The sequence below is a fragment of the Lycorma delicatula genome, chromosome 1 (assembly GCF_047948215.1).
Source record: "Lycorma delicatula isolate Av1 chromosome 1, ASM4794821v1, whole genome shotgun sequence".
NCBI classification, from domain to species: Eukaryota; Metazoa; Arthropoda; class Insecta; order Hemiptera; family Fulgoridae; genus Lycorma; species Lycorma delicatula.
The window spans coordinates 760,755-784,265 of NC_134455.1; positions in this window are offsets into that span (position 1 = coordinate 760,755).

The window sequence follows — 23,511 nt, forward strand, 5'->3', positions numbered from 1 at the left end:
TAAAGTTATTAAAGGTAATTTGAATATTGTTATATAAGTATTTATTAACATTTATATTTTTGTAATAAATTCACGTCAAACAAAGGGGTTGGATCCTTTTTGAAACACCTGTACAAAGATGTGTGTCCTTTACAGACACACATCTTGCAATTCAGATAGCAAATAACTATTCCATACTTGAAGAAGGATCTTCAATTAAGAAGGGTAACTGGTCGGCCACTTTCAATAACAGTTTGTCAGCAACAATTTACGATGATCTGCTATCTGATGTCACAAATAATTTCATCACTAAAAGAATCTCATAAAGGGACTTCTTTTATTTTCAATGCAGGAACTGCAACTTTATAAAGAAATAGCATTCTGCAAGTACTATAATAACAAATATTTGCTTTTCTATAAAAGCATGTGACAAAAGTAAACATAAAAGTTACTTATTTTTTATCAAGCTATAATCTTTACTTCTGTTTTATATAAAATTATATTTCATATATTGAATATTTTTTTATATAATCTAGTAAACACAAGTAATATACATATTTTTTTTGTACACACATTATTATCATCTTACAAAAACGTTTATTTACATTTATATGTACATTTTTTCAACTTTTCCCTGCATAATGAATTATATTTTTATACGACAATATTTTTTTGTAAAAGTTTGTCTATTAAAAATACCATTAAAAGTAGGTTACAATTATAATACAATTTCTCATTTCCATATCCTAATAAAACATACTAACCTTGTCATAATATACCCTATTATCCCAGTGACAGCTAATAGAAGCAATAATTTAAATTGAATAGAATTGCCTTTAAATTAGTTTCTGAATTAAAAAATGTTAAGTTTAAACTTTTATATTATTTTGATGTTATACGTTCATACATAATGTATTCAGTTATAGTAAGTGAATTATCTTCTACCAGTAACTTTTTAAAAAAAGTATATATATATAAAGAGCTAGACTGTTCTCTTTCCAGAGATCAGTTTTTCAAATTTTTTTAAAAATACAGTATTATGATCATTTAAAAATGTTATTGTAATGTATTTTGTTCTTCTAATACTGACAACTTCTGCATCCCTTGGGTGTGTTTGTTTAAAAGCTATATAAAAGAAATAACAATGTAAAACCCATTTCATTTAAAAAATACCATACGCAAGTTAAATTTTGAACATTAATAATTATTTTTAAAAGCATTTTAATTATTAAAATCCTGACAAATTACAAAAGTTTTCCCTTTTGTTAACATTTACAGAAGTATATTCCAAACATAACAATCCACTAAAAACATCATTCCAACCTGCACAGTAACCATTTATTTACTTTTCATTCTTCCATAACCATTGGTGTTCTGTTCTTATTTCTTTGCCATCTTCCATTACTTTGCTTCTTAAATACCTGTACTGTCTTTTTTATTCAATTCTTCCTTTTCTATAGATATCCACCAATTTGTTATAACCTCTCTTCATTACTTATGTTCTTAACTTTTATTACTACATCATACCACATCAATTCTGCTATAGCGTCTAATTATGAAATCATAAGCAGAATATCCTTTGAATCATCTAAAGACATCATGTTATCTGCAACCTTAATATTATTTATTTTTCTGTCAAAAATGATGACATCTTCATTCTCTACAGAAACAGTTTTTATCATAAACTTAAACACAACAAAGTCAGAGATATAGGTATCCTTTGCATTGCTCATCTTCTAGGTCAAATTATTCAGTTAGTGCATCCTTTATTTCTGCAGCTTTTTCTGATTCAGGAAGGGATCAAAAATTAATTAGATAATTAATCTTGTCATTCAAATATACTCTTTGGCTTTTAAATAATTCCATTAGCTTATTCAATTTGACTGAATCAAAAACTTATTCCACATTTATATAATATAAACTTATTTCTTCACCACTTTTTATATATCTTTCATAGTTTTCTCATCACATTCCTTGTACCTCTTCCCTGAATCCATAGAGTTTTTCTGTAACCATTTGTTACAGAATAATAATAATAATGATAATAATACATAAAATAATTAAACTGTTACTTTTTATTTTATTACTGTTCGGAATTCTTAAAAAATATCTTTGCTGAATGTCAAATTAAAATAAACCTCCTGTGATCTTGCTTGAGCATGCTTTTTGGGGATTGGAGTTATGGTTATTTTAACTCTATCGTCAGACTACATCTCAATGGTGTAAACCATGTTACACATTTTTACCATCTCTTGCTATCCTTTTTCATTAAGACTAAGCTCTATTATTAGTAAAATATAAATTTAACCAGTAATATAACAATTTTACTAAAACTGTAATTATCTGCATAAATATCATGATTAATATAATATGATGAATATTTTGGTGCAGGATTTAGATGACTGTCCAATGACATAAAAATGGATAAAAAAATAAGTGACTAACAAATAGTAAAGAGTACGTTAACACTATAAAAAACAAATCTAATTTATTTTTTAATATTTCATTTGTTCAAAGTCTCCAACAATACCACAATTTTTTTTTTAATTTCTAAAGCAAAAATTACAAACATAAAGTACAGCTCTGATCAATACCCAACTCATTAAATGTCTCCCTAGATCAATACCCAAACTGGTGAATGTTTTTTGTTCTTTACAGCCACATTAAAAAAATAAATCAGTTACACTAAAAACATTTTACTTCATTTAGAGAAAATCAGAGGCTCATGAAAATAGAAAAAAATAGTAAAATAATTCATATTATGAAATCAAACTGTCATATAATTACACCCGACATAAAGGCAATTTATTATTTTTTTAAAGATATTCCTCCACTGAAAAATAGACACATGATGCAATGTAATTTTTTCTTGACAGATAGGAGCACATATGTGGGTTTATAATTATATTATATTATATTCTTCATTATGTATGTTACATATATAAAACACCTGAATCTCAAGAAGCACCAGTTTATAACAATTTTTCAGGAGAGATTTATAACTCGTTAGATTGCTTATAATAATTTGGTTATGGTATCAGGTACACTATAGCCATAATATATTTGAATTAACAAAGTAAGAATACAATAACTTGCATGTTCTACAGTCAATTCATTTGTATTAATTTTTAAAACAATTTTTTCTTATTAGTCGGTTAATTTAATCCTTTTTGTTACATTTAAATACTGAACATCAAAAGTAATCTCAAAAAAATTTTGACAGATTATACACAAAGTTAACAATTTTCATGCAGATTCCCAGCAAACTTAAAAATTAATAATGATAATTTCTGGAAGTAAAGTGTATCTCTAGTCACATTTTAAAAGGAACATAACAAATTTCACACTTAAGCATATTCTTTTAAAACAATCAGAAATAGTTTCAGAACTGAAAAAAACAACAACAGTGTTGTACTGATAATTCTGTACTGTAAACAATAGTGTTATAACTTCTTACACATACTATGTGATTTAACAACCTGTACACATATACATTTCTCCATACACTAAGTCTTGTATCACTGAATCATTTAAATAACATTCACCAGTCATTACCTCAGGAATTAACACAATTAATATAACCTAGTGATTTAAAATCGGTGGTATAGAAATTTGCAGAATTCCATACTTTTAATACCAATAATTAAAAACCTACAGCAATGTTAATAAATTAATTAAACCAAATAAAAATTCAGGGAAAATCCATTAATCAATCAATAAAAATTCAGTTGTCAAATAAAAGTAATAATAATTGTGCAGGTTATCTTTTATTTATATTTTCGATTATATATTTTATCAGTTTTATTTTACATAAGTAAAAATTATTCATCCGTCAAATAATACCTTCAAAAAGGTATTTAAAAACGTAGCAAGCATTAATCTAACATTCAAAAATCAAGCAAGAAAAATATTGTAATAGAATATTTATGACTGCATGTAATCTGCAAGACGGGCTCATACTTTCGAAAAGTTATTAATTGGGTTTTTTATGAGCTGTTTGCAAATGTACATCATAAAAGGCAAATTTTGCATTTTCAATTAAAAGTACTGTCACATTACAGTAAACAATTACAACAATATATATTCAGGCAGAAGTGAATTCATGTGACTAAAATACTTAATCTAACCTAACACTTAAACTCGTTAAAAGCTTTTAAATAAAAATAACTTCGCATAAAATACAAACAATCAAGCAGAATAATTAATTATGAAAAAGTTTGATACTTTTAATAAAAATTAATGTTATTGTGCTTACTTCCAACCAATGTTGAACGTAAGACAGCAGCCACCCACAAACCTGCGACAGCCGCCGATGCACTGATGCGCCCATGCAGTTCAACTGCTCACGTGCTCCACTCAATAATTCCCTTGGAACGGAACGGAACGCAAGGGTAGCGGGAGTTAATTATTTCTCCCTACAGATCGCAGAACCTGGACAAAGTCCCCTGCTGCTGTGTCTTTTATCGGGCGGGTTATTGGTTATTTAGTGGCGGTTATAAATTTTTCATGTTTTATTTATGGACCGGATTTGATGATTTGCGTTCTTATCCTATGGACCAGCGTGAAAATTATTTACCGGGACTGATCGTAAGAGACTAAGCTTTTTTTTTTTTTGGTCACGTACTCCCGGCATGATTCCCCTTCAGTCCGTTCGCCGAAGTCTTTTCGGTGCTAGCGCCTTTCGGGCTAGCAGGAATACGCCTACCGGCGCCCTAGTTTTTGGAGGAAGGAATGCGCCCCTTCTGCGGAGGGAGTCGCATGTGCTGGTTGAAGTAAATTGTAATTTTTAAAGGAAGGTGGGTAGTTGGTTAGGAGAGTTTTAGAGCTTCTTCTTCTTTTATGGCTGCCCTTCATGCTGGTTCTCTGCTGGGCTCTTCTACCGGACTCCAATCCCTGGCGGTGAGTTGCATTGTGGTTTTTCGAAACAATTGCCTTCTCATGTGCTCCACTTTTTAACTCATATTTATATACCTATTGAACAGGATGCAGAAAGTTAAGGGTAATGATGTTTCTGTAAAAGAGAGTCTTTTAACTGTATTTTAAACAAATAGGTGGGAAGATTTTTTAAATGGTTTGATCATTTATTTAAAATTGTAAGAAGCATAAAAAGGTCCTTTCTTGTAAGCCAAGGTATTGTGTTGAGTTACAAAAAACAGTTCTTTCTAGTTATAGGCGGATATTATTATTTTTTAATAAATGAATATCTTTTTATCTTTTTAGCTGATTGCACATTCATAAATATAATCACAATTACATACACAAATAACTTTAAAAAAGAAAAAATTGGTTATGGCTTAAAGTTTTTGCTCCAAGAGAATGTTTATAATTTGCTGAAATGACATGTATAACTTATGTATTCATTTATGTCATTTCAGCTGAAATTGAGGAGAAAGAAAAGAAAAATGATTCAGACACTACAGTATGTTTTTTTCTTCATAAAATAGTCTAAATAATAATCAGTGTTTAGTATTTTCTTAGTTAAAAATTATGTATTTTTTGTGAAATCAGTTTTTTCATTAATTTATTTAGACTATAACTTTTGTATCAGCCCCTGAAGAACTGTATAAACATTAAATACCCTGTAACACATTATTATACACAGTATAAGAACAATGTACTCTAAACCTACTCACCATTTACAATGTAATATACACACACCTCTAACCTTATATGCAGTATTTACTTACTTTTAGCAGATTGTTACAGTTAGTGCTTTTCTGCACCCAGTTTCCTCTTCCATCTATCTTCATAATCTTCCTCTGTTGGGTCACCCTTTGCTTATTTTATTCATTATCTCATCATGATTTTTTCCTTCGTTATTAAACAGTTCTTCCAAATAATTGTTGTACTTATATCTAGTACTTCTTTCCCAGTATACAGTATTAAAATATTATTATAGTCGAGTGCTCTATAAAACATCCTCAGGCTATGCATATAAGGTCTCTTCCAATTGCATTTGGAAGAGAAAGTGATTTCCCATATCATAATTCAATATTATACAGACAATACTGTTTGCAGCTTTAATAAGGAGGATGATGGAAGGATCACTGAATATTTTATCACATCACCTGGCTATCAAAGTTTTATAGATTCATACTGAAATGTAAGCTTATGATTAGTTTCAACACATACTGTTTCAATCATCAGTTTTAAAATAATTATAACTTCTGCTTACTCTTTTTTCCAGCAGTGGACATCATGGATCAGAGAAACCTTTGCTATGTATAAATAAAATCACTTGAAGAAAACAAATTTTTTTAAGCCCAGACTTGAAATTACAAGTAATTAAGTCAAACTAGCTAACTCATGGAATACAATTTTTTTTTTAGCACTAATCAAGATTATCTTAATATCAATTTTTAGTTGAAGTAAAAAAAGAGTAGTTTCTTAACAAAGGCAGAAAAATATTATTAATTATATATTTATTTTCTCAACAGTAACAATAAATAGATCAGAAGTATTTCTAATTTAAGTGAATAAATGTGTTTTATATATGAGTATAACTTCATTCTTTATTTCAAATACTACTCTTTTGCTCTTGGCATGAAAATATTTGTAAAAATCAATAAACAAAGTGTTTGTTACATAAAGAGGGCAAAAATAGTCTTTTCATTTTCTCAATAAAAATAAATCAGCAGTATTTCTCAACTGAATGAATTATTGTTTGTTTTTTATATATTTATAATTTTATCCATAATTACTATGCATAATATTACAGTTATGTAGAAACAAAGTTTTTTTTTTTAGTGAATATGAATGAGTAGGCTATGTATTCTTTACTTGTCCTTTATTATAAGAAAGTTTTTATATTGTTTTCATTGCATATATTATGTTGAATTTAATGTTTTTTTTTTATTAAAAAGATTAACTATTTTAAAATTTTATTAATTTGAACTATGTAATCATTGTTGAAATTGTCTATGGTTCTCAGGTGAGTTTTTATTGGACAGATCATAGATGATGATATCAATAAATTGTTTTAAGCTATACTTTCTCCTGTGGAATAAAAATATCTGGTACTCTATGATAAGTCCTAGTAAACAGCGACAAGTCCTAATAAAATCAGTTATTTTTACACGGATCTGAATACTAGATCATGGATACCGATGTTCTTTAGTGGTTGGGTTTCAATTAACCACACATTTCAGGAATAGTCAAACTGAGACTGTACAAGACTACACTTCATTTACACTCATACATATCATCCTCTGAAGTATTATCTGAAAGGTAATTACCGGAGGCTAAACAGGAAAAAGAAAGGTACTCTTCAATAAGTTTTTATGAAATTATGTTTTTGGTGTGTGTGTGTGGGGGGGGGGCTGCTTGCTAATGACAGCAGAGTTCTGTCAACTGCAGCAGAAGAACTATAGTAGTATGGAGGGAAAGTGGGAATATTCCTTAAAATTTACAGTAGTACATTCAAAGAGTTTTACAATGTCGTTATGTAGACAATCATTATGTTCTACCTCCTTTCATCAATGATTACTTTTGGGTTCTGCATTTCATGTAATCTTTACTAAGTAATTATTAAAATTGCTATTTTATAGATAAGTGAATTTCACAAAACTTAATACATTTTTAGAGATCTCTATCTAAGAACTGTTCTTGTTTCTGAAGGTAGGTGCCTAAATAAATCAGGATATCTCTGCAGTGAGTTAATAATGTTTATGCATGATTATCAAAAAAAATCCTGTCTTTGGTTATAGATGGAGAAGCATTTTGAAAAAGTGACAATAAAAAGTTGGTTTAATGTAACTAAAATTTACTGCAAGAATAAAGAATAAATTTTAATAAAACTTAACAAGTTATTTTAGCTATATTTTACTGAAATTGATTAATTAATTTCAATGTAATTTTGTTTTGAGTTGTACTTAAAAAATAAAGCTTTAAAAAATAATAACAAATATTTATGTAACTACTCACTCATAAACAATATTTTACATAAAATACAGAATAAAATGAAAGCACAACTAGTGGCAGAAAATTTATTATCACTAATAAATTGCATGGTTAAGTGGTAGTAATCTGACTTTTATCCTGAAAGTTAACGGTTTCAATTTGAGTCAGTGTTAGCATTTTTCACATGCAACAGAATTCACCTCATCCTCATCATAAAATAAGTAATAATAAATTTGAAGACCACAATGTCAACAAAAAAAGCAGGATACACAAAAAAACACAACTAGTATTTTATTGTCATTTAGTAGCACGCGCAAATGGATATTGTAGTATACTCATTGACATGCTTCTACACAAAAAATAAATAAAATAAAAACAAAGGCAAATGGAATCAAATTATATGTTAACAACTATTTGGAGAAGACAGCTCAGAAATTATAAATACCTAGATTCAATATGTTTTTCAGAAAATCAAACAAAACAAATCATTACACTTAAAATCAAATTATCAAACACATTGCCTTGGAATACATAAACTGAGCTGGTTCAATTGCACAGTATTCTACATCAGTCAAATGGAATTCAGTTTAAAATATACAATGATCACTTAAAAGCCTTCCATTATATCTTAGTCACTTTTTGTCAAAATTTCACTGACATTGACCGTAACCTTGATATGTTACATACACACACAAATGTCTGACTAAAAAAAAAAACAGCTGCAATAAGATCTGCTAAAGCCAGGGTAAGAAAAGTAGTACCAGTCCCAGAAGGTGGTTGCAAGTACTACTTAAAACATTAAGTACAGACATTCATTGCCAACCTTATAAATATGATTGTCCATTGCTTTAGAAATAAAATTATTTTAATTAAAATTTGCTAAATAATGATTAACAAAAAAAGAGGAGTCTTTTCCAAGTGAGTGTCTTTGCTCCTCTTGGTAGGAGCAAAGAGCAAGAGGGTAGCATCCTGCTTAGCCTCTTGCAAAATGTTTAGTAAAATCATTACTTGTACCTTAACTAACTTAGAATAAGAACTAGAAAATTTTGTAGAAAAGAAAAAGAAATCTTGGATTCCAAGAAGGCAAAAAATTCACCCACTTGATGTTAAATTTGGTTTTTATTCCTAACTATCCATTTTATGGAAGGTTATCATATTAGTTTTCAAATAAATTACATATTTATAAAAAACTTCCTACAAACAGAAGTTTACTGTTTAATAATAAACAGTACCAGTATAAAAGTAAAAGTATTAACTAATTTAATAAATAAATATTTTTTTCTGATAGGTACCTACATTACCCAGATCATGTCAGAAATAATTAGGTGTACTCCATGATTAAAAAATGGGACTGCTCTGGCATTTGCCTGGATGGATCATTTAAAACTGTGGTAAAACCTTATTAGAGCAGCATCACAAAATACACAATTAATTATAAATAAACAAAGAGACATTCCAAAAGATGAAACGATATTTCAGATAGAATATAAACATATTTGTCATAATGATCTATCATTTTGTGTTTTTTTAACTCATTTTTGGAAATGTTATTTTCATAAGTTGCTGGAGAAGGTTTGAGGAAGGGGTTTTATGTAGACTATAGAGACTAAGCTGTCAGAAATTTTTGCTTTATGTTAAGCTTTGGGTAAAATGAGTAAAATTAAATATTTTACTCATATTCTATACTACTGCTGTATTTCATTCAAATGTCTAATTTATGCTTGTTTTGTTGAAGATGTAAATAAAATGTATTTTATTATATTGGTACATAAAATTCTATTCACAGTAAAGTAATTTCTTCATCAGACAAGTGATATTTTGAACACGTAGTGAGGGAGTAACATTTAGCACAGCAAAGCTGATAAGAGATGCTCTTGGATTTTATAAGCATAATGAAGCAGACACCATCTAGTGGCCTTGGCTTACATTATTAATTTTACATGCCAGATATTAAACAATCACAAAAAAGTGTGGAAGTTAAAACAGCGCCACATATGTAAGGAGATATATGCTCCTCTCCCAACTAAACATTTGAATCTTCAGTAGTGAATTAAATACTTTATACCAAGAATTTAACCAAACTTTTTTTTTACTTGTATGACATCTATAATGTCCTCGTATTTTTTTACTGTCATTATCCACAGATACCACCTTACCTATTTGGTAACCTCAAATACACTAAAAAAAAGAAAAATAATTTTTAAATTCCTAAAAATTATTTGTACGTAATTAATTCTAACCAATAAAGTAAAACCAACCAATATGAACCACAGCAATCCTGATAAATAAAGTTTTGAACTTCCCAATTCCAATTGAATATTGACCAACCTAACCTGGAACTTCAGTAATAGTGGTAGTAAGAACAAAAATAATAATAGATTGCTTTCAGAAATATACATATACACATTGCTATGTGAAAATTTACTTCATCATAATAATATTTGTACTTTATCAATGAATAAATTACTTGACAATTATACAAAACACTTTACAAAGATATACACACAAATTCAAAATGAAGACAAAGAATATTAGAATAATCACAAGCATCATGAATTGTAAAACATAGATCACATCAGAACATAGTTAATTTTTGGGGTCCTGCATTCCCCTTGACTGATGGTTGTGAAGCACCAGAATGTTTCAGGGAATAACATTCAGGGAAATTGAAAGAAATGAAGTGAAGTAAAATGACAAGAATATAATACACATTAATAAAAAGCTAGTTCTCATAAATCACTGATTTTATGAGAACAAAAGATGAGTACAAACAAAAGATTAAATTAAAAAATAGTATAGGTAAATTACACTTGGTGTAATTAGTTTTAACTAAGAATAAGAAATAAGTTCAGAACACTACAGTAGGAAATAGTACAAAACTAAACAACCCTTCTAAGAAAGTACTCATTGTAAAAGACATGATCAAATAAACACAAACTGTGCTATAGTAGTTTTATATGATTTGTGGATATGCTGATCATTCAATATAATGATTATGTTGTCTAAATCATGTAATATAGGTTTAATTCCTGGCTAGAATAAAAGAATAGCATCTAATATCATATTTTATTTTCAGATAAAAAAAGTATTTTAAACTTTTTAATCAAAGAAGTGGGCAATTTTTTTATTACAGAATCATAGATTTCAAAAACACTCTAACTACAGTTATAAACCGCTACATCTTTTCTTCCTTTATAATATTCTATACCAGACTCCATTAATGTAGAAGAGCATAGCCCACGCTCAACACAACACTGAAATGAACATGTTCATCAAAATGGTTAATTATATAGCTTGATCTAGATAATGTTAGCTAGACTATTCATAACTATTCATAACTCTGAATTTACAAGAAATCCAGGAGTAAACTAACAAAAGCACTTGTCTGATAAATGGTTATTTTCAGTGCATGCCTAGTATCATTGTATACATGTTATTATTCCCATCGTTAATGAACATTGTCGATAATAAAATCCAGAATTAAATTAAATACAGATGGTAATATCAGTTAATGAATAAATTTTTGAGTAATCCAGTTGAAGTAATTAATGTAAACTAATAAAGTTTAGTATAACTTAATGTAAATAATAAATTATTTTAATTTCTGCACAAATTACTAAACTACATTGATAAGATTTCCTTACTGCCAGTTATGATTAATTCTAAGTGTGCCTGCAGCATCTCATATATAGAGATGGTTAATAGATTGTTAGCTATCTCATGTATAGCTATCAAGTGGGGAAAGCATTTCTTTTTTGGGGGTATTTCCGAAGTTTATTTTTCATATTCCACAAGAAAAAAGAGTTGAGTAACTTGCACAAAAGATTTGTTTAATTACAAAATTTAAATATTTTCAATTTGTGCTCCAAATATTGAAGTGAACACTAGAGAACTGAGTAACAATCTTTTTTTACAAAGATTAATATAATTTGAAAATAAAAATGTTGTAAATAAAGAAATTTCTTTTTAGAATGCAACAATTTTAGCATCTTACTGAGATAAAATTATAAGAATACTGGCTTTCCCTACAAATTTTAAACAGTTTATATGTAGTGCATTTTCTCTCACAGAAAGTGGTACATTAATTTGTTAATTAACACTATTTATCACTAAACCTTTTCTGCATTATGACAGTGACAAATGTAAGGCACTGAAGTACAAGAAGCACTAATCATAATTACCCTTTCTGAAAGTAATGATGTTCATTATGCACCCAGTTCCTATGGTAAAAAAGTGTCACTTGAGTTGTTCATCATCACCTGCATTTTGGAAGGCTTTTCATGATTATACTCAACAGTGTGATTGGTACAATGAAGATGGGGACAGGAAACCCTTTCACTTACCACTTTTTCTTGTAAGCATGACATAGGATGATTGTTAATCTTGAGAATTGCAAAACTGCTTATGGAGGTTCACTGGTACTGGTACATAATGAGAGGTTGCTTTCAGCTGTTTGACTGTGGGTTGAAACATGTATACAAGAATACTAAAAGGTGTTATGTTAAGTGATAACCAGGGCATGGAATTATGTTACTATCAAGAGGTTACTAACAGTCGTTTAAAGTAATCAAATGCAAATAGTAAACTGATACAAAGTTACAGATCTAAAATTTAAAAAATGCAGCTCTAAAGTCATAAGGTAGAACATTACTACAACATAAAATAATCATAATATTTGTTACCCAATTCCCATACTAACAGTAAAGATAAATAACGATGGAGTTCATAAAGAAATTGATTGGTGATGATTCCTTGTTCTGTTATGATCCCTATGTACAGTTGGTATCCTCTTTTAATTTATGAATATACCAATTTTTTCAATGTAAAATTAAAAGATTTACCTTCTCTTTTGATTATTAGAAAGAAATTTTTGTATTACAACTGAAGAAATTTAGCATCATATTACACTTTGCTATATTGAATTATGTAACTGATAGGTAAACAAAATCTGGCCTATAAAGAAACTCATGCACTTATATTGATGGGAGTTAAAAATATGGAATATTATTCTTATAATGCATTAAGATTTACTTATTAAAATGAAACACTTTCCATCTCTCAAAGAGATGGGGTGCAGACAAATAAAAAGAGAGTATGAAGATGGTCACAAAGACAACTGAAATCTCTTTAAGTTATTAAAAACATTATATTTGGTTTGGTTTGTTTTTCCAAAAGTTTACTTTTCTTTATTATCATTCCTGATTTTTTCACGAACAAAAAAAAGAGTAATGTAAGTAAAAATCTGAACAAATTATAGATATAGCTCTAGATATTACTGCAAAAGTATTTTCAACTGAAAAAATTAATGGACAAATTTACAAAAAGGGATAAGAGAAGAGAATTAGGTAGAGGAAAATTTAGGTAGTAAACTATAGATTACAGAAGGTATATTAGAATTGATAGAAGTATTGAAATTATATAAAATATAATTTTAATTGATAAATAATTGTATATAAATTCAATGTCAAAAAGAATGTGTGCTGGATGTTGACTAGTTTGATTTGAGAAAGAGCTTGGGTAACAAACAAAGCCTTTCTGGATTTCAGAGTAATCTTAAAATATTAAAAGGCAGATACAAGAAGAATAAGACGATTTAATGACATTTGTAGATCTGGAAAAGGTATTTTATAAGAGACTGGAATAAATATACATAATCTGTTCATTTATCTATACAAGAATCAGGTTGCTACAATAAGAGTAGATGAATTAAAATAAGGATTTAATCTGAACTCACTGATTTCCAAGTTGTACATTGAAGAAGCAATATAGAAACTAAAGAAAAAATTTGGGAGCAGGGTAAATGCAGACGAAGAAAGGGTACAAATGTTAAAATTTGCCGATGCCATTGCTCTTTCAAAATAAATTAAAACCGAGTGGGAATAAATTCTAAATGACATTAATTGTTATGAGAGAAATATAATTTGAAAATAAATAAGAATAAAACTGTTAATAAAATGAACAATAAAAAATTATTAAGATACACGGAATCAAAATTTCGTGAAGTTGTAATATCCTATTGTCTATACAGAAAAATAAAAGTATAGGCTAAGTATGGTTGAGATCAAAAGCAAGGAGAACTTTCATGTAAAAAGTCTGTTAGTATTAAATATGGATCCAAGAATTAGAAAGAAATATTTAAACTTATTTGTGTGGGGTGTAGCACTTTATGGTAGAAAAATATGGGCAATAGGAAGAGCAAAAAGGAAAAGAATAGAAGCCTGTGTGGTGTTATAAAAGTATGAAGTAAAAAGGTCTTAAGAAAAATAAGAGTTGAGGGGAGAAATTTATGGCAGAGTCTCATAAAGAGATGAACCTAGTTGGTAGGTCATATATTAAGACATCCAAGTTTAGCTTATTTGATAACAGAGGGGCGTGTAGAATATAAACAGTATAAAGGAAGACAAGGATTGGAATATATAAAACAGATAGTTGAGGAAGTAGGATATAGAAATTATATAATTTACTATTTTACAACAGAAATCTCTTTTACAACGTAGTATTTTAATTCAAATGTTAATTATGTTCATAATTTTGTTACAAACTAGCAGACAGAATCTCATAATATTCATTACAGCCTTTGTTTTACCTCAAGAGTCTGTTTATAGGAGTATAGCTTTTGCACTGAGCGCAATACGATTAGTTACATTAAGAAACACTATATTAACATTGAAAATAACTAAAATTATTAAGATTATAAATACACAATTTTTTGAAAACTTGTGAAAATGTAATATTTACGTGTGAGCAAGATTTTATAAAATCCAAGTAACAATAAACTACTGGTAAAATAACTAACAATATTGTGTTAATAGGAGATTACTAATTTACTAGAATAATTAAAGTAACTTAATCTTACAATTAAATATCTCTACTGCACGAGCGCGAAATGTCAGACTGAACGTACAAAGCAATTATTAGACAAGTGAGGAAATATAAGCATTACTAACTAAAAAATAACTTAACACTCATTACTACATAGTGAAAATGAGTATTAACAAGTAGAAAAAGATTAAATTGGAAGCTAGACCAGGAAGTACCACTGAAGAAGTAAAAAATTAAAGGAAAAGATTTCAAGTCTCTGTATTAAGCATAAATTTCCGCCATCCACTACTAAAGAAATTAGTAAAGGAAAAAGTACCCAATTTTTATTTCATTCTTGTAGGTTGTCTGACGATTTTTTTCTCCTAAACCAAAAGATTGGTGGGTCTTACACTATTCTATTCAAAGCCAGTTTCTTAAATTCCGTGAAATGGTCTCCTTCCTTCATTTGAATTTGAACCATGAACTCTTGTTTGCATTTTCCTCTTAGCTTTCTTCCCTCCATTACAACCTCTACCAACGTAATAAACCAACTGTAGTGTTGAAGCAAGTGGCTAATCATATTCTATTTTCACCCGTTCTTGTTAATAATTTCTCGTCTTCCACACTATCTCTCCAAGAAACTTTCAAAAGTCTTCTTCAACACCACATCTCGAAACCCTTAAATTTATTCTTTCCTGTTTTTCTTATGGTCCATATCTCGGAGGCGTATATAAAAATACTCCAAATTAAACTTAGGTGTTTTGTTGTTATCAGAGGAATATTCTTTGACACCAGGAAACTCCTCTTTAAACCCACCGGGCTGATCTAGTGGTTAATTCGTCATCGCAAATCGCTGATTTCGAAGTCGAGAGTTCTAAGGTTCAAATCCTAGTAAAGGCAGTTACTTTTATATGGATTTGAATATTATATCGTGGATACCGGTGTTCTTTGGTGGTTGGGTTTCAATTAACCACAATCTCAGGAATGATCGACCTGAGGGAGATTCTGCAAGACTATTCTTTATTTAAATTCATACACGTCATCCTCATTCATCTTCTGAACTAATACCTTAAGGTTATTCTGGAGCTACAGATAGTATATAATATACAATAGTATATAAAACAACTAGAAAAATATTAATTGCATTAGTTAAACTGAGAAATGGAGTAAAAATGATAATTGTGAACGGTCAGTTGTCCTGTATTAATCAGTTGATTATAATAATACTTATACAGTAAAAATAAAAAAAATTTAAAAAAATGAAGTTAATATTTTTAACACAGGCGCATACAACAAACATAAAACACATATGCTGTTCAACACAGCTACCCAGAAGTATACAAACATAATGTGTTGAATGCAGTTATCATCAATTACCATCAAAATTAGTATGGAAATGGTGACTGACATTAAAGTTGGTGGACTAACATAGAATAAAATATTACAGGAAGATGTAATATGCGTGTAGCATCAGTAGTAGCTGACTGTTTCTTATCATTCTCAAGAACCTATTTTACATAATTTCCCAGGCATTCTTCACTAATAACACTCCCAATCTCTCAGTTAGAATTCAAATTCAACCCTTTCATATAAGGCAAGACATTTTTATACTTAATGTAGCAATGTTTTCTTCCATTTCTTGCATTTTTTTATGAGCATTACAACATTTTATAAAATTTATAAAAACAAAAATATACTTTATGTAATTTTAGACAAAATGTGAATTACTGAAAGTTACTGGCACTGATAATTTAACACAGTTTGAATTTTTATTTATATTTTAATAAACCGTTTTAAAATTCAGTTAAAATGTATTTGTATTATTTTGTTTGTTTTATTACTAAATATTGCATGGTATTACACACTGCTCGTCGATCACATTTTATATCAATAAGCTAAAAGAAAGAGACACTTGAAACATGTCGATGAAAAACATTGTTCAGCAAAATGATGCTATCATGAAAAGCAGCTTCTGAGAAATGGCAGTTACACTAATACACCAACCACAACTTATGAAAATAAAAACACCATTTACATTCTTTTAAAATTGTCCTAGAAAATTTATCCTAAAATTTTTTGAATCCCACAAGATATCAAACTTAAAATATGGTAGTTCTAATTTTTATCAGCTCCTATTTTTGTTGATAATCATATTTACTTAAACTTGAAGGCAATTCTTGAGTCTCACAAATTTTGAATCCTAATTTCAAAGTAGTATTTACTTCCACATTAATAAAATAATTTAGGAATTCTGATAGTAAATGATATATTCCTACATTAGGAGGGGGGGGTCATTGTGCGGGGTGTAGTGGGAATAGAGAGATGGGGTAGGTCTCATGCGATTGGTTTACCTCTACTGTTATCAGTATCCACCATGAGTTGGACCGGTGAACATCAGAGCTTTGTTGTTGACGCATATTATTAGAACAATCGGTCTGTGATAGTGATACAGAGAGCATTCTTGTACACACTTCGCGCTTGGTTGAAACACATCTGTACCAGATCAAAAAATGAGTGACCATTAGAATGCCAGAAAATATGGAAACAGTAAGACCATCCATTCAACGTTTGCCAAAGTGTTCTGCTTGTAAGCATGCTACAGCACTGGGGATATTAAGTCGGAGTTTGAGGAGGATTCTGCACGTCGATTTAAAAGTGCAACCTTACAACATTATTTTGGCTCAAGAATTAAGTGAAAGAGATCATGCTAACCGTAAAGCCATAAGTACGGAAATTCTTGAACAGGTTCCTGCTGCAGCTGTTATTTTGAATAGCGATGAGGCTCACTTCCATTTGAGTGGAAGCATAAACAAGAATATTTGCTACTGGGCTGGTCACAACCCTCGTGAACTCCAAGAACGACTGCTCCACTCTCCCTCGCATAACTGTTTGGTGTACAGTTGCCTACTTTGGTGTGATCGGCCTATACTTTTTTGAGGAAGATGGTGCAACAGTAACTGTGACTGCTGAGTAGTACATTGAAATGTTGGCGATCTTTCTATGCCCCAAACTGGATGATATGTATACAGAACATGTATGGTTTCAACAGGACAGGGCCACAGCTCACACAGCATGCTGTTCGCTTAGAGTGTTGAGGGAAATGTTCCCTGGGCGTTTGATCTCTTTAGGAGGAGACATGGGATGGCCGGCACAGTCACCAGATTTAAGCCCATGTGACTTTTTCCTTTGGGGATACCTAAAATAAAAGGTTTTCGAATATTGCCTTCAATCTCTTGAGAATTTAAAGGAATTTTTTGACAAAAAATCGATGTCATTCTGCCTGAACTAACCTGGAGAGTGATGATGAACTTCCAAAAACATCTTCAGCAATGACAATGATGGCCACCATCTGTCTGACATAATTTTTAAAATCCATTTAATAAAACTGTTTTTTATGTACTTTTCAGAAATATATTCAGTTCTTCCTAGATAGATTTTTTCATCTCTTATACCTCTTCAAAATGTGGGAGATCTTTATGCCCCACCCTTACATTAACTGTCACTTCTTTATTTAATGGTGATCTTTTGTCCGTACCTTAGATATTAATTAACTGTGATTTTATTTAATCAATAGTTTTCCTCTCATTTTTATATTCATATTTCCTCTTATTGTTTTCAACTTCACTAGATCTTCTCTTTAATCTGTATCCCTTTAATGTTTTGGCCTTTGTATTAAATGCATTTCTCTTAAAATTCAACATAGTTATTGGCTTGCCTTCTTTATACATTTGCATTTGTTCCTGTATGTATTTTTATTCATTCCACAATAATCAAGTGATTCTATTAAATTTCTTATTATTAATGGTTTTTTTTTTTACCATCTGTCAATCATTTTTCTATCAATGTCTTCTCTTTTTCCTTAATTATTTTCTTTTTAAGAGTTATCTATTCATTAACTACTATTACCAAGAATGAATTAACCATGAATTCAGTTAGGTCATTGTCTTTCCTATATGTTCCTTTGTAACATAAGCTATGAGCTAATCATCGTTACTAACCTGGTAACAAGTTGTACACTTTTTACATGAACATAATTAATATTTACAAAACACAAAGTGTAACAAATTAATCATTAATTGACATTCTGGTAACTGGTTAATGGCTAAAATAAAGTGCAGTTTTACAAATTTAAGATACAGTTTTTTCGCATGGTTTTTTTAATTGCTAGCCAGCGCTAATTCAAAATATTTTTGACTCAATGCCGTTTATAATTCATAAAACTTACAATCTTTACTAAATTTCGATGCACATTCTGTTTTTTAAACCATAATGTACTGCAAATAAATCTTAAATATCCTCTAATTCTGTTTATGCATACTGCTTATATATCTTGACTAATTTCATTTACATTTTTCATTAGAAGTTAGATAATAAAGACCAAATTTTTAAAATTAGAAGGTAGACTAAATCAGTGTAAATTTGCATGCATTAAGATGCTCTTTCAGACTGATTTATGTTTTTTCTTCTTCTTCTTTTCTGACCCTTGAAAAGTCCTAGACTCCTTCACAACATCACACTAAGCCATCCGATCCTCAGAAATCAGAGATCTGAGGTAGTCATGCTGTAGATTCTTATTGGGTAAGGGGTGTGTCAACCTTATGCCCAACCCCCTGACTATGAGAACCAGGGACTCTTTTGTTAAGAGTTACCACACTTTAGCCAAAAGAACCTCAGTTTAGGTGTTATGTACTCATCTTTTCACCCCCTGCTACATAATAACAACCCAGTGCCACAGTCTAGAGGTTAAGCCAAGGACTCATTGAAGTTTGCTGGCAGAGCTGACAAACTGCATAAGCAGAAACCTCTGACCCCTTCAACAGAATACAGTAAGCAAAACTGTCATTTAATGATGAAACTTATTAGTCTTCAACGGGGAGTTGATGTCCAATAAGTGCTGGTAAAAGGCACTGGGAGGGGATGCCAGTGGCTTTTACCAGCCTTTGAACTCCAAATTAAACTTCTTAATCATATAAATCTTCATCTATCTACAGATGTAGATAGACAATTTTGTTTCCAATTTTCTCAGTCCCACATTTCCCATTAATCATTATAACCGATCTTTCTACCAGACCCCTCTCTAAAGTCTCTTCCAAGGTAAAACTTGGTTTTCCTTAAGTTCTAGAGCCATTCATTTTTGTTTCTCATACTTTCCTTAGAAATGAAGCATCAACTTTTGCTAAAATAATTAGATCCTGTTTCTTTAATTTTTCTTTCTTATGGTCAAAGAAATATAATTTTACAATCTATAAACTCCTTCAAAAAATTCTTCTACTTTTCATTTATTCCTCTGATATCCTAAGTTTCAAAAATCATTTTATGACATCTATAAAAGTTGTAGTGCTTGAGTATGTTCCTATTATCTTTGTTTTCTTTTTAAAGCTCAGATTTTAGGCTCAAGCGATTGGTCCACTGACCCTAACTTGGTAATGGAACTATAGCAATTATAGCTTCAGTGCCTGCTATTAATAAATATTGCATTAAAAGTGAATATTTAGAAATATAACAACTCTCAGTATGATGACCAGTAAAATATATATGAAATATTATGATAATATAAATAATATGGCTGAATTAATACTGTAATTATTTTTATATTTAACTTGTTAATATAGAGAAAAACAATTTTCATTTTTCATAATTATTATTATTATGACTGCAAACTTCTTGTCAAGATGTGAACATTTCTAGTATATGTACTATTATACTTCTATACTACATGTTACTTTACTGAGAGGATGACTGTATAAAAGAAAGGTATCTTTGTTTAATTGAAGAATAATTTGTGATTAAGATTAATTCTTATTATAATATAATTTATATATCAAATTATTGTATTCATCATGTCAGTAATTTAAAATTTTAATGTGAATTCAATACTGATGCTATGGGAAGTTACTACAATAGAATCCTGATTATCTAGTTTAAAAGTGATAAATGAACTGCTGTTCAACTATAAAAATTGGATAATAAAGTTAAGGTATAAGAAAAATAAGCAAATAAATAAAATTAAGGTCAAATTAAGGCCTCAGGATAAACTCTATTCCTTTTAAACCTCAGGTTCTGCAAAATCTTAGGGAGCATCTTGGAAAATATGATTTGATGAAAGGATAAAGAAACTACTAAAGCGCAATTTAATAAACCAGTACTCATAGATCACTGAGGTTAAATATCAATGAATGTTGTTTACATATAGCTTGATGATTATGTTGATTGTTGAGCTGGATGTTGTACAGCTAGTTGTTGAGATTTTTTGGTTAATAACCTAAGCAGTTGATACCTTAAAATAGTTTGGTCAAAATAGTTAATAAATCAATAATTTAATAAACAGCTAATTAAAAAAAAATAATTTAATGCTGAGCTAACAGTCATGTTGTTTCAGATTAATTAAAAAAACAAAAAAAACACTTTTTAAAATATTCAATGCAATTATGTGCATTACACTCATATAAATAAAAATATAACTTCCTACGTTTTTGTCCATGATGGTTGGTAATGAAAATTATTTAAATTTTAAACATTCTAAATAACAACCAAGGTTAAAGTTAATAAAACTTTCAAAACTCATCTTATAACATTGTATTTTTCAGATTTGTAGTTTAAAAAAGTTTATAATTTTACACAATTAAAATGTAATTTGAATACTTTTAGATTAGATCTTATGAGGAATAGGAGTTCTTGCTTTATACAGTTGACACCTCAGCCTTTAATTTGACTTTTGCAACTTCTAAATAGGAAACAGAGCCCTTGGATGGTTTCACAAGTAAAAAAAAGTTACCACCCACTAAACCCCAACAAAGAAGTGGGCGTCTACTGGCTGCTAGAAGATATATGCTACATATGGCAAAATCAAGGGGCATAGACGGAACCAGAGCAACAGCTGAACCTAAGACAATTATCCAAGGAAGGAGGAATATAGAATAAAAAATGGGGAGGATAAGAGAAAGGGAACAATCAATCCATAGAGAAACTTCTTGTGATTAGAATAAATTGAAATATTGTACCATCTTGTTTAGGATCAAATTTATGTACGCATGTGTTTTTTTCAGTGACACCTCTTTTCACTTTCTTGCCATATTGTTGTGAGGTTTAACAAGATGCCCACTGTATCAATATTTAATAAGTAGGATCCATTTTCAGTTATTATGACCTCATTATTGTGTAGTTTAGAAGGAGGGCAGTTCTGCCTATGGAGACTTATTCAGAGTCTCTTTATTCTATCCAGTGGTTGAATAGGAGTCCAGCCTAGGACTGAGTGCTTATCAGGTAAAACTAAGCCTCCTTACCCTTCCTAATATGAACATACACATAATATATGCTCTAGATAAACGCATTATCTTTATATAATAGACTTTTGTCTATAAGAAGCATTGCAATCTAGAAAATTTATTAATTTTTACATATATTCTTCTTATTGAGTGATGAGGTACTTACCAAATGGAATGTCTTGAAAGTATACTAATTTTTTTTAATCTTATATAAATAGCAGGAATTTTTCTTTGTTTAATTGCAGGAGTTTGTGGTTGAGAAAAAATTGATATTCCAGATTTCCTCATATATTGTAGTTATCCCTCGGTCATACAGTGATTTTTTAAATACTTCTATATCTGTTTTTATCATGGGGCTTTGGCCACTAAACCACCAGCTCATTTCATTTAAGGTATTTTATCCAGACGTAATTCTCCCATTGTCACAATGTTGATTTCATTGTTCTAGTCAAAATCTTTGAAGTGATCATGGTCGTTCTCAGCAAATATCCTACATCTTTGATTAACTGTAAAAAATTAACACATAGTCACCTACAGCAAATAGTGTGTGGAAGTACTTGTGATTCTCTACTTTCTCAAAAAAAAAAAGAATCTTTAATTTTGCATTCTGACAGAACATGTTTTTCTTCTTCAATTCTTCTCATTCTTAACATTAAATTATTGGAATTATTTATGACTTATAAATTGTTAAAAAAGACTCTAAGCAGTTTGAATCCTGAGGTTGCCAGTACTTGTGTTCTTAAAACTACACTAGCTCCTGAAGGATAAACATTTATAATAACAAAAAGAAAGATTTTTAAAACCTACAAACATTTTTATTGAGTTTTGTCTAGTGATTTCATTTTTGTCATTATTTCTTTTTTTTGGAAGGAATTTACATGGAATTTTTTATGAAAAATTTCTGCATTTATTTTTATAAAATTTATAAATATTTTTTTTATAATTAATTAAGTGTATTTATGATATAGAATAAATTCATATATGAAAAGTACTATCCAAATGTAGTTGGACTAATTCATTTTATGTTAGTGCTTTGAATTTAAAGTTACATATTAATTAATCCATTTAAATTTATGTATTAACATGTTACACACTTTTCTTTTGTGGTATAATACTGTAGTTTATTAGTTCAGCTGTTTTTTTTTTAAATATACAGAAGTTTATTTATAGTAATAATTAATCACTCAGTTAAACCACACTTGAAATTTTGTTATAGACTATGAATTTGAAATTTTGAAAAATGTTCAAAAAATGTTCAAACTGTGTTTAAAATATCAAATTCCTGTCTTTTTAGTAAAAGTTGTACTGGTTCTCCAAACTAATTTAGTTCAGTTGTTCATTTATGAACAAATTACTTTATTTCCTTATTTATAAATCACTCATAATACAAAATTCTATGATCTAATTAAATTAATGCAATTTGAAGTTAAAATGCATAAAATTGTAAAGATCTGTTTAAAAAATACAAAAAATTGTTCCTTATGAATGCATGTTAGGTGGCATAACCAAAACATTTGTAGGTAATTCTCAAGATAACAAGTATCTCATGCCAAGCTTACTAAAGAAA